This window comes from Phocoena phocoena, chromosome 3 (genome assembly GCF_963924675.1).
Source record: "Phocoena phocoena chromosome 3, mPhoPho1.1, whole genome shotgun sequence".
In the NCBI taxonomy this organism is placed as follows: domain Eukaryota; kingdom Metazoa; phylum Chordata; class Mammalia; order Artiodactyla; family Phocoenidae; genus Phocoena; species Phocoena phocoena.
Window position 1 is genome coordinate 158037913 of NC_089221.1, and position 12405 is coordinate 158050317.

Sequence of the window (12405 nt, forward strand, 5' to 3'; positions counted from 1 at the left end):
AACTCCTAGAAGAGAACATAGGCAAAACATTCTCTGACATCAATCGTAGCAATGTTTTCTTAGGTCAGTCTAAGAAAACTTCTATTGCTACTTCCAAGACGATAGAAATAAAAGCAAAAATAAATAAATGGGACGTAATAAAACATAAGCTTTTGCATAGCAAAGGAAACCATAAACAAAAGGAAAAGACAACCTACAGTCTGGGAGAAAATATTTGCAAACAGTGAGACTGGCAAGGGCTTAATTTCCAAAATATACAAACAGCTCACATAACTCAATAACAAAAAAAAAACAACCCAGTCAAAAAATGGGCAGAACACCTAAACAGGCATTTCTCCAAGAAGACATACAGATGGCCAATAGGCACATGAAAAGATATTCAGCGTCACTAATTATTAGAGAAATGCAAATCAAAACTACGATGAGGTAGTCAAAATAGCCACACCAGTCAAAATGGCCATCATTAAAGTCTACAAATAATAAATGCTGGAGAGGGTGTGGAGAAAAGGGAATCCTCCTACACTGTTGGTGGGAATGTGAATTGGTGCAGCCACTTTGGAAAAAAGTATGGAGGTTCCTCAAAAAACTAAAAATAGAGTTGCCACCTCATCCAGCAATCCCACTCCTGGGCATATACCCAGACAAAACTATAATTCAAAAAGATACATGCACCACAATGTTCATAGCAGCTGTATTTACAATAGCCAAGACATGGAAGCAACCTAAGTGTCCACTGACAGATGAATGGATAAAGAAGATGTGGTGTGTGTATATATATATATATATATATATATATATATGTATATGTATACACACACACACACACACACACACACACACACACAATGGAATACTATTCAGCCATAAAAAAGAATGAAATAATGTCCTTTGCAGCAACCTAGAGATTATCATACTAAGTGAAGTAAGTCAGAAAAAGAAAGACAAATACCATATATCACTTATGTGTGGAATCATGACACAAATGAACTTATCTACAAAGCAGAAACAGGCTCATAGACATAGAACAGAACAGACTTATGGTTGCCAAGGGGGAGGGGGTTGGGGAAGGGATGAATTGGGAGTTTTGGATTAGCAGATGCAAACTATTTTATATATATATATATATATATATATATATATAATATATATATGATAAATATATATATATAATTGAATCACTTTGCCGTATGCCAGAAACTAACACATTGTAAATCAACTATACTTCAATGAAATATATTTTAAAAAACATTACAAAATTTAAAAAGAATGGAGCTCCAAGGAGCTGTACAAAATGGAAAGCTTTTATAGACAGAAGGGGGAAGTGATAAGGAAAGAGCAGATTACGTCTTCCTTTTGGAGATGGAAAGGGTGTGTGTGGCAGATCACCTCTTTGGTGCTGATCAGAAAATTCCAAACTGGTTGAGACTACATTCCTGGGGAAGGTTGAAACTGCAATTAGGTTAGGTATTAAGCCATGGTTTGGTGATGTGGGCTTAGCACAAGTGACTCCATTTTAGGCCTGTTTTTTTTAACTGTAGGAAAAAACAGTAGCCTTGAACATTATCAGGGGAGGTGGCAGAAGCTTGGCTTTGCTCTATTTTCATAATGCATTTCTGAAAAATAGGGCCTTTGGAGCATAAGCACAGTGTCATTATAATTTCTTGGTTTTATCTATTAGGCCAAATTAAAGCTTCCCCAATTACCTCATAAATGCCCCATTTACAGTGGGTGGTCTTCAGGGTCCAAACATTGCACTGGGGATGTTAAGTGGCTTTAGTGTGGTCTGTGTCTCTGAGCTTGTCATTTCCACGGATCAAGTGGGGACATTATTAACACACTGTGGAAAAAAATTTTCCACAGTATTTTATGGCAAGACAAGAAAAATTTAAACAACAAATTTTCTCTGCCCTTTGGCCTCTTCTCTCCTCTCTCTGTGCATTGTGTATCTGCGTTATGCATCAACCAAACCTCTCCCATTGGCAGAAATACCTGCTCAACCCTAAAGAGCAACATTCTCCTAGCATCAACAAGACAACTGCTTAAAAGATAAACCACCTTCTTGATTTTGTAAGGGGTCACATGACCCACTACTTCATACTTGCCGATTTGGATTGTGTAAACTGTCCATAATACGTCATTTGATATACAGCCCTCTGTCTCAAAAAACTTATATAAATGTGCTTTGACTTCTATTAGGCAGAGCAGTTCTCAGAGCTTTCTGAGATGCTGTTCCTAGGTTATAATCCTCAATTCGGCTCAAATAAAACTTTCCATTTCTTTCGTAGACTGACTGATTAAGTTTTTGTCGACAACACAGATTCTGACTTAGTGGGTCTGGGGCCAGAGTGTCTGTGTCACACTTGGAAGAGTGAGGCCTTAAGTCCTTTCCAGAGCCCTATTGCAATGCATGCAACAAAATTCCTGCTAGCAAGGAGCTTCCACCTAGCTGTGCACCATACTACATGGTTTATGTTATTAAAAAGACCCAGGCCTGGGGAATATATCTGTGGACAAAGAATGTCACCTGCCATTTCAGTAAACAAAATATGTCGTGGACATAAAGTCATCAGCCACTGCAGCTGCCCTGAAGGTACACCCTGAGGGGAGCTGGAGAAAAACAGAACAGTTAAGGTGCATATCAAAGGAATAATTTCAATGAGCACAGACTTTTGCATCTTCCCATTTACAGAAAAGCAGTAAAATCATTAACTTGAGATGTCTGTTTTTTGTAATTAGCAGTAATATTTTGATGTCCGACTACATTTTTTTTTTTTTTCAGCAAAAACTCCTATATATCCTGGCTCTTTCCTTACCTCTTTGGAATAGTTCCTCAGAGCTGTCTGAGAGGCTATATCTGGGGCTTAAAGTCCTCAGTAAGTCTGCCAAATAAATCATAATTCTCAGCTTTTAGGTTGCGCATTTTTTTCAGTCAACATATTGATTTTGGCTTTTGTGATATTGTGATTTATAAAATATATAGATACACATTGGTCTTCCTCCTGTTCCTGGCACAGAGCCCCTAAAACTCTTGGAATTTCCTAAATGATAAGAGCTATAAACATGTCTTTCATTATATTGATGAGGTGACTTTTGGAAAGCCTCTAGGTAACTCAAGGCTGGGGGCCGGTTGCCAGGGGAACCAACCATGTGATTAAAAGTTGGAACTTTTAGTCCACCCCCACCCCCAGTCTTCTAGGAGAAGAGAGGGGCTAGAGATTGATTGAGTTCAATCATCAGTGGCAAACCATGTCCATGTAAAGAATCCTCCATAAAAACCAAACAATGTTTGGAGAGCTTCCACGTTGGTGAACATGTGGAATTTTGGGGAGAATGGAGATTCCAGAGAGCATGGAAGCCTGCACCCCTTCCCACATACCTTGCCCTATGCATCTCTTCCATTGGCATTTCCTGAGTTATATCCTTTTCTAATCCAGTAAGTAAAATATTTATGTGTTCTGTGAGCTACTCTAGCACATTAATCAAGCCCAAGGAGGGACCATGGAAACCCATCTATAGCTGATAGATAGGTCAAAAGCATGGGTGACAACTTGGACTTAGGATTGGTGTCTGAAAAGGAGGTGGGGGCAGTTTTGTAGGACTGAGCCCTTAACCTGTGGGACCTGGTGCTATCTTCAGGTAGATCGTGTCAGAATTGAGTTAATTCCTTAGTGATGTTGGAGAAAATACATATCAGAGAGACTTCCCTGGTGGTCCAGTGGTTAAGACTCCATGCTCCCAATGCAGGGTGCCCGGGTTCAATCCCTGGTCATGGAACTAGATCCCTCATGCTGCAACGAAGATCCCTCATGTGGCAACACAGATTCCACATACTGAAACTAAGACCTGGTGCAGCTAAATAAATAAATATTTTTTTAAAAAAAGAAAGAAAATACATATCAGAAGTTTGTTCCTCTAGAAATTATATTTTGATTTAGAAGCCTAAAATTTTTCAAAATAAACTGATATATTAATAAAATTCTTAGAACCATGTTGATTCATTAAATAACTAAAAAAAAACCCCAATTTCTCGAATATATAGCAATATACTATTATTAATATCCCTATCCTAGAAGACTTCTAATTTCAACTCAGACATGTAGAGAACTTGGAGTTCTTACAGTCCTATCCATACACCAAGAAAAAGCTGGACAAACTGAAAATCAATGACTTTTCTTGGACTCATCAGAGAACTGAGTTTCAGAGAAAATTGCCAACCCCAAATCTGGAGAGACAGGCAAATCAGAGGACATAGCCAAGATCTGTTAACCTGGAAGGCACTGGAGCCATAACCTGGTAGAAACACGTATATGGTATTTTTGATGAATTGCCTGAGTTTGAGTGTGGATCAGTGTGAGATTGAGAAACTCCTGGAGCCACAATCTCAGGGGACCCCTTACTCTTGCGGGCTTCACCTCCAGAAATCCCAAGAGGTTTGCCCAGGGCATTCTACATAACAGACTACTATCCAGGGAAAACACATTACCAGAGCTTATTCCACCAGGGGAAGGGCATTTTTCCAACCCCAGCTCTTTCTAGTTTTCCTATCTCACCTAAGGAGGGAGGGTTTTGAAGCTATAAAAGAAGAAACATTTGTGAAGGTCACAGGCTCACTAAAAGATTAAAATTAAATTGGAAGATTATAGAATGCTCCTCCTCCCCACACCTTGCTACCACACCAATGTGCGCCAATATACTATTCGTGAATTACAGTTAAAAGAGCTACAAGACAAAGGCTGTTTCTGAGGAGGAATACCTAGGGAAGCCCAAAGTAATAAAGGTCACAAAAACAAGGAAACTAGTGGAATTTGAAGCCTCTAGTATCTATAAATTTAGAATGCATTAAACAAAGCCCAACTCCAAAGCTCAAATCCTAGTCAGGTTAATTCAAGTCCTCATACTAAAGGATTTACCTCAGTTCCTATTACTGGATAAAACATATTAAGATTTCTACAAAATGTTACATATGCAAAAAGGCAAAAAAAGAAAAAAACTGTCTAAAGGGACAAAATAAGCATCAGACCAGACTCATATGTTGAAATTATCAGAGAATTTAAAATAACTATTATTAACACATTAAGGGCTCTAGTGCAGAAGGTAGACATCATGCGAGAAGAGATGGATAATGCAGAAGAAAGAGGGAAACTTAAGAAAAGATAAAAAAGAAAGGCTAGATGTAACAGAAAATCCAGGAGAAAGAATAAAAAGGGAGAGTGATGTAACAGAAATAAAGAATGGCTCCTCCGTAGTCTTGACAGGGCTGAGGGAATATGGTCTTCCTAAATTGAAATGCAACAAGAAAAAAGAATTGAAAAACATCCAGAACACCCAAGAACTGTGGGACAATTTAAAAGCATTTAACATATGAGTATTGGAATACCAGAAGAAAGAAGAGAAGGAGACTGGTGCAAAATAAGTACTTGAAGTAATAATGGCCAAGAATTTTCCAAAATCAATGGCGGACATTAAATCATAATTCCAAGAATCTCAGCATCAAACAGAATAAATACCCAAAATAACTACACTTAGGTATTATATTCAAATTGCAGAAAATCAAAGAGGAGAAAATCTTGAAAGAAGTCAGGAGAAAAGAAAACAGAAGCCAAACCAACCTACCTTGACTATAGAATTACAGCAGGCTTCTAATCAGAAACCATGCACGCAAGAAGAGAGTGAAGTGAAATATTTAAAGTTTTGAAAGAAAAAAAACCTGTAGAATTCTATATCAACAAAATTATCTTTCAAAAATGAAGGATAGATGAAGACTTTCTCAGACAACTGAAAACTGAGGTGATTCACCAGCAGAAATGTTAAAAACATTTTCTCAAGTTAGAAAGAAAATGATAAAGGATAATGAAGGATAACGAAACTTGGATCTATATGAAGAACACTGCAAGAGAAATAAAAGAAATCTTTTCTTGTAATTTATCTAAAATATAACAGTTTGTTTAAAATTATAAAATAGCAACAATATATTGGATGATTAAACATATGGATAACTGTCATCCATGTTCTTGCACTATGTATAAAGTGGAATAGTGTCATTTGAATGTGGATTTAAATTATTTAAAAATGTATATTGTAAGTTCTACAGCTAATTTTTTTAAAATTTATTTTTGGCTACGTTGGGTCTTCATTGCTGTGCACAGGCTTTCTCTAGTTGCAGTGAGTGGGGAGCTACTTTTCATTGCAGTGCATGGGCTTCTCATTGCAGTAGCTTCTCTTGTTGTGGAGCATGGGCTCTAGATGCATGGGCTTCAGTAGTTGTAGCGTGTGGGCTCAGTAGTTGTGGCTCACAGGCTCTAGAGTGCAGGCGCAGTAGTTTTGGTACATGGGCTTAGTTGCTCTGCAGCATGTGGGATCTTCCCAGACCAGGGCTCAAACTCATGTCCCCTGCATTGGCAGATGGATTCTTAACCACTGCACCACCAGGGAAGCCCCAACAGCTAATTTTTTAAGGAAGTAGAAATGAGAGAGAAGAGATCAAATAGAATTATTTCAAATGCTCAGTTTACACCAGAGAGGACAGATAAAGAAACCTCTAGCAATGAATAGAAAAAAGTTACAAACATGGTTGATATTAATTTAAATATGTCAATAATTACTTTAAATGTGAATTATCTTAGTATGCCAATAAAAGACAAAATTATCTTTTGGATAAAAAAAAAAAAACAAGACCCAAATATGTACTAACAAGAAACTCTTTTTAATATAAAGACCCTGATGACTTACAAAGTTAAAAGTAAAAGAGGGAGAAAGATATAGGATGCTAACACTAATCAAATGAAAGCTGGAGTAGTTATATTAATTTTAGACAAAGAGAATTTAGAACAATGAAAATTATCAAGAATAAAAAGGAGTACTATTATTAATAATGATAATGGGGTCAGTTCTCCAAGACGACAGCAGTTTTAAACACGTATGTTACCAGAGTGTCAAAATGTGTGAAATGAAAACTGATAGAACTAAAAGAAATAGACAAATTCACTTTTATAGTTGAGATTCCAACACCTGCTGTAAGTGACCAATCAAGCAGGCAGGAAATCAATAAAGATATATTTGACCTGAATAGAACTATGAAGTAACTAGATCTAAGTGGCATTTTTTGAATACTCCATCCAACAACATGTCAAACTTGGGTGGAATATTCACTGAAAAAGACCACTTCTGGGTCATAAAAATTACCTTTCCAGCAACTCCACTACTGGGTATATAGCCAAAATAATTGAAAGCAGGATCTTGAAGAGATATTTGCACATCTGTTTTCAAAACAGCACTCTTCACAATAGCCAAGAGGTAGAAGCAACACAAATGTCCATTGACAGATGAATGGATAAACAAAATGTGGTATATACAATACATACAATGGAATATTATTCAGCCTTAAAAAGGACATTCTGGCACATGATACAACATGGATTAACTCAGAACATTATGCTGAGTGAAATAAGCCAGTCACAAAAGACAAATACTGTCTTATATGAGGTACCTTATGTGAGTAGACAAATTTATAGAATCAGAAAGTAGAATGGTAGTTTCCAGGAGATGGAGAGAGGAGAAAATAGGGAGTTGTTATTGAATAGGTATAGAGTTTCAGTTTTGCAAGACGAAAAAGTTCTGGAGATTTGTTGCATAGCAATGTGAATATGTTTAACAAAACTGTACTTTACACTTAGAAATGGTTAAGACGGTAACTTTTATGTTATGCACATTTTAATACTAACAAATTTGAAAGGGTAGAAATCAAAGTATAGTTTCAGACCACAATTTGTAATCATCAGTAATCAATAACAGGAAGCTGGAAAAATCTTCGTATATTTGAAAATGAAACAAAGAACTTTTACCTATAAGGGCAGAGAATCTGAAGAAGAATATATATATATATATTCTGAATTGCTGTGCTGTACACCTGAAACTAACACAATATTGTAAATCAACTATACTTCAATTAAAAAATTATCATTTCAAAAAAACAATATATTAAGAAATCTAAAGAGAAATCAAAAATGTTTTTGAAATAAATGAAAATAAAATTTATCAAGTTTTGTGAGATGCAGTGAAAGTAATGCATGGAGGGAAATTTATAGCATTTAATGTATATATTAGAAAAAAATCAATAACTTAAGGTTTTCCCTTAAGAAACCAAAACAGGGCTTCCCTGGTGGTGCAGTGGTTGAGAGTCCGCCTGCCGATGCAGGGGACACGGGTTCGTGCCCCGGTCCGGGAAGATCCCACATGCTGCGGAGCGGCTGGGCCCGTGAGCCATGGCCGCTGAGCCTGCGCGTCCGGAGCCTGTGCTCCGCAACGGGAGAGGCCACAACAGTGACAGGCCCGCGTACCGCAAAAAAAAAAGAAACCAAAACAGACAAGCAATAGCCTAAAGCAAGCAGAACAAAGGAATAATAAACTATAAAATTAAAAATGGGAAACCAGTAGAAAACAAAATCAAAGGAAACCAAACCTGGTTCTTTGAAAAGATCAGTAACATTGATAAACCAGGCTAACGAAGAAAAAAAGGGAGGAGACACAAATTACCAGTATCAAATGTTCATTACTGATGATCCCATGGACATCGGAGCGATAATAAAGCGATACTATGAAAAACTCCATGCTCACAAATTAGATGATTTTAATGAAAAGAACCAGTTTCTTGGAAGATACAAATTGCTAAAACTCACAAAGGAGAAATAGATAAGCTGAATAGTTCTATATATATTAAAGAAATGGAACAAATAATTATTCAACTTCCAAAAAAGAAAACACCAGACCCAGATGGTTTCACTGGTGAATTCTAACAAACATTTGAGAAAGAATATATAACAATTCTCCACAGTCACTTCCAGAAAACAGAAGCAGTGGGAACACTTCCAAACATATTCTATGAGGCCAGCTTTATCCTAATACTAAAACCAAATAAAGACATCACAAGAAAGGAAAACAACAGACCAATATCTCTCATAAACATAAATTCAAAAAATCCTCAATAAAAGAGTAACCTATCAAATCAAACAAGGTAGTTATACACCACAACCAGGTGAGATTTATTCTCAACCAGAAAATGAACAACTCAATTTAAAAATGGGCAAAAGATCTGAACAGACAGTTCACTGAGAAAGATGGCAATTATTTGAACATATGAAAAAGTGCTTAAGATCATATGTCCTTAGGGAGCTGCAAATTAGAACAACAATAAGATACCACTACACACTTATTAGAATAGCTAAAATGCAAATAACTGATACTACCAACTAATGGAAAGGATGTGGGGCAAAAGGAACTCTCACTGACAATGAGAATGCAAAATGGTACAGCTTCTTTGAAGACAGTTTGTCACTTTCTTACAAAACTAAACGTAATCTTACCATATGACCCACGATCATGCTCCTAGGCGTTTACACAACAGATTTGAAATTTTATGTCCACACAGGAACCTGCATGTGAATGTTTATAGCAGATGTATTCATAATCACCAAAAATGAGAAGCAAGCAAAATGACTTTTAATAGGAATGTATAAACAAACCGGTACATCCATACAGTGGAATATTTTTCAGTGATAAAAAGAAATGAGCTACCATGCCAGGAAAATAAAGTATAAATCTTAAATGCATATTGCTAAGTGAAAGAAGCCATCCAGAAAAAGCTAAATAACAAAAATTTCCAACTGTATGACATTCTGGGAAAGGCAAAATTGAGAGACCTTCAACAGATTAGAGGTTGCAAGGGATCTGAGGGAGGAAGGAAGGGTTGAATAGGTAAAGCATAGGAAAATTTTTAGGCTGGTGAACTTCTGTGTTATATTGTAATGGTGAATAAAAAACAGTAAGCATTTGTCAAAACCCATAAAACTATAGTACAAAGAGCAAACCTTAATGTATAAAAAATTTAAAAAATAATTTAGGAGATGAGGAGAACCCCTGAAAGAAATTAAGATTGTTACAAAGTAATCTAAATTTATTATAAACGTATGAGGCAACATCACTGAAGGGGGTGAAGGAATAAGGTGCTGACCTAGATAAGTAACTTCAGAAACAGGTGGAGTCTGAAGCCTAAGGCAAAAGGAACTGTTCACGGGCACTCTACTCTAGTTGATAAAGTGATTTTTCATAGGGATAACAATTCCAATACTGCTATACATGTTTATATTAGAACTGAACAATTAAGAAAAAGCATGGCCAATGGTGGGAGTCCTGTTGTTGGACTAGGAGCTTACAGATAAGAAAGGGAAAGAGGCTAGTATGATCTACATGTTAATGGAGTAGAATTTGAGACATCTGTGTGAACTCACATTTAGCTTAATATAGGGACTGAGTTACGTATAGAAATATTTATGGATATATGTATATACATGTGTTAGTACACACACATGTATCTCCTTGTTTTGTTAGCTGACAGAGTCTAGTAGCAATGACATGCCAGTATTAAAGCAGAGTCACTCACTGGTGAGACTCTAGATCTTGGCATGTTCCTTCTGATGCATGAGATATCCTTGCGGTATAAGATGTAGAAAATGACACATACATCAGCACAAGACTCCTGGCTACATCCTCTATTCTGACCCAGCTTCCCCAGAAAATTCTCCATCCTTAAAGCAAACTGAAAGCCTTTCATGTGTACCTCACTCCCATCCCCATTGCTTTACAAGAGAAACAGCTGCCTAGATAACTTGGCACCAGCTTACAGAGGGATTCTGGGATGAGAAAATGAGAAAAGCCCTTTCACCAACTCACGCAGCACCAGCTCAGGCAGGAAAAGGAAACTGCTCAGTGGGAGCTTCTTTTCACATTTTAGCTGAAGCATCCACTCTAACAGATATCACAGAACAAAGAACTTAGAAGTCTTAGTGCAAGAAAACTTCTCATGGCTTGTAAGTGACATCTTTTAACTTCTACCAATTAAAGGTAAATAAAACCTGAGGGTCAAATATCTGCAGAGAACCCTGTCATAAACATTCTGCAAGGAGGCTCCAAACTGTTGATTTTTTTGTTGGTATTATTTTCCTGCTAGGTAGTGCTGTAAGTGGTTAGAGGGAAATTTAACATCTCTACTGTCATTGTGGAAGACATCCAGGAAAAATATGGGAAAAATTAGAATTTATGAGGACATTTGGGGAAAACACCACATTTGCTGAATCCCATATATTTGGTATGTTGTGTGTTCATTATCATTTATCTTAACTATTTTCTAATTTCTCTTTTGATTCTTCTTTGACCCATTGATTATTTAGGAGTTTGTTGTTTAATTTCCATGTATTTGTGAGTATCCCAAATTTCTTTCTGTTATTGATTTCTAATTTCATTTCATTGTGGTCAGAGAACACACCTTGTATTATTTTTAGTTCTTTAAATTTATTGAGGTTTGTTTCATGGTCTGGCGTATGGTCTATCCTAGAAAATGTTCCAGTGCACTAGAGCAGAATATATATTCTGCTGTTGGTGGTGGAGTGTTCTATAGAAGCCTATTAGGTCTAGTTGGTTTATAATGCTGTTTAAGTCTTTTATTTCCTTGTTGATCTGTCTAGTTTTTCTATCCATTATTGAAAGTGTGGTTCAAGTAGAAGTTTCCAACTATTATTGTTGAATCATCTATTTTTACTTCATTTCTGCCATGTTTTTGGCGCTCTGTTGTTAGGTGCATACGTGTTAATAATTTTTATATCTTTCTGATGGATTGACCCTTTTATCACTATAAAATGTTCCTCTGTATCCATGGTAATACATCTTGCCTTAAAACCTACTTTGTCTCTTATTAGTGTAGCCACTTCAGCTTTCTTTTGGTTTCTGTTTGCATAATATATCATTTTCCATCCTTTTACTTTCAGTCTCTTTGTATTTTTGAATTTAAAGTATGTCTCCTCTAGACAGCATATTGCTGGATCTGTTTTTTAAATTGAGGCTGATGATCTCTGCCTTTTGATTGTATTATTCAATCCAATCATTTAATTTTATTATTGATATAGTTGAATTTATATCTGCCATTTTACTTTTTGTTCTCCATATGTCTCATATCTTCTTTGTTCTTCTATTCTTTTTTACTACTTTATTTTGCATTAAGTGAATATTTTCCAATGTAGTATTTTATTTAATGAATTTTTCACTACATATTTTTCTGAATTATTTCCTAAGTTGTTGTTATAAGGCTTCTTATGTACATCTTAATTTATCAGAATCAGCTTTGTATTTGTGCTAAATTCTATTGATCATAAAAACATTACTCCTATGGAAAAACAAATACCGTATGCTAACACATATATATGGAATCTAAAAAAAACATTAAAAAGTGGCTCTGAAGAACCTAGGGGCAGGACAGGAATAAAGACGCAGATGTAGAGAATGGACTTGCAGACACGGGGAGGGGGAAGGGTAAGCTGGGATGAAGTGAGAGAGTGGCATGGACTTATATATACTACC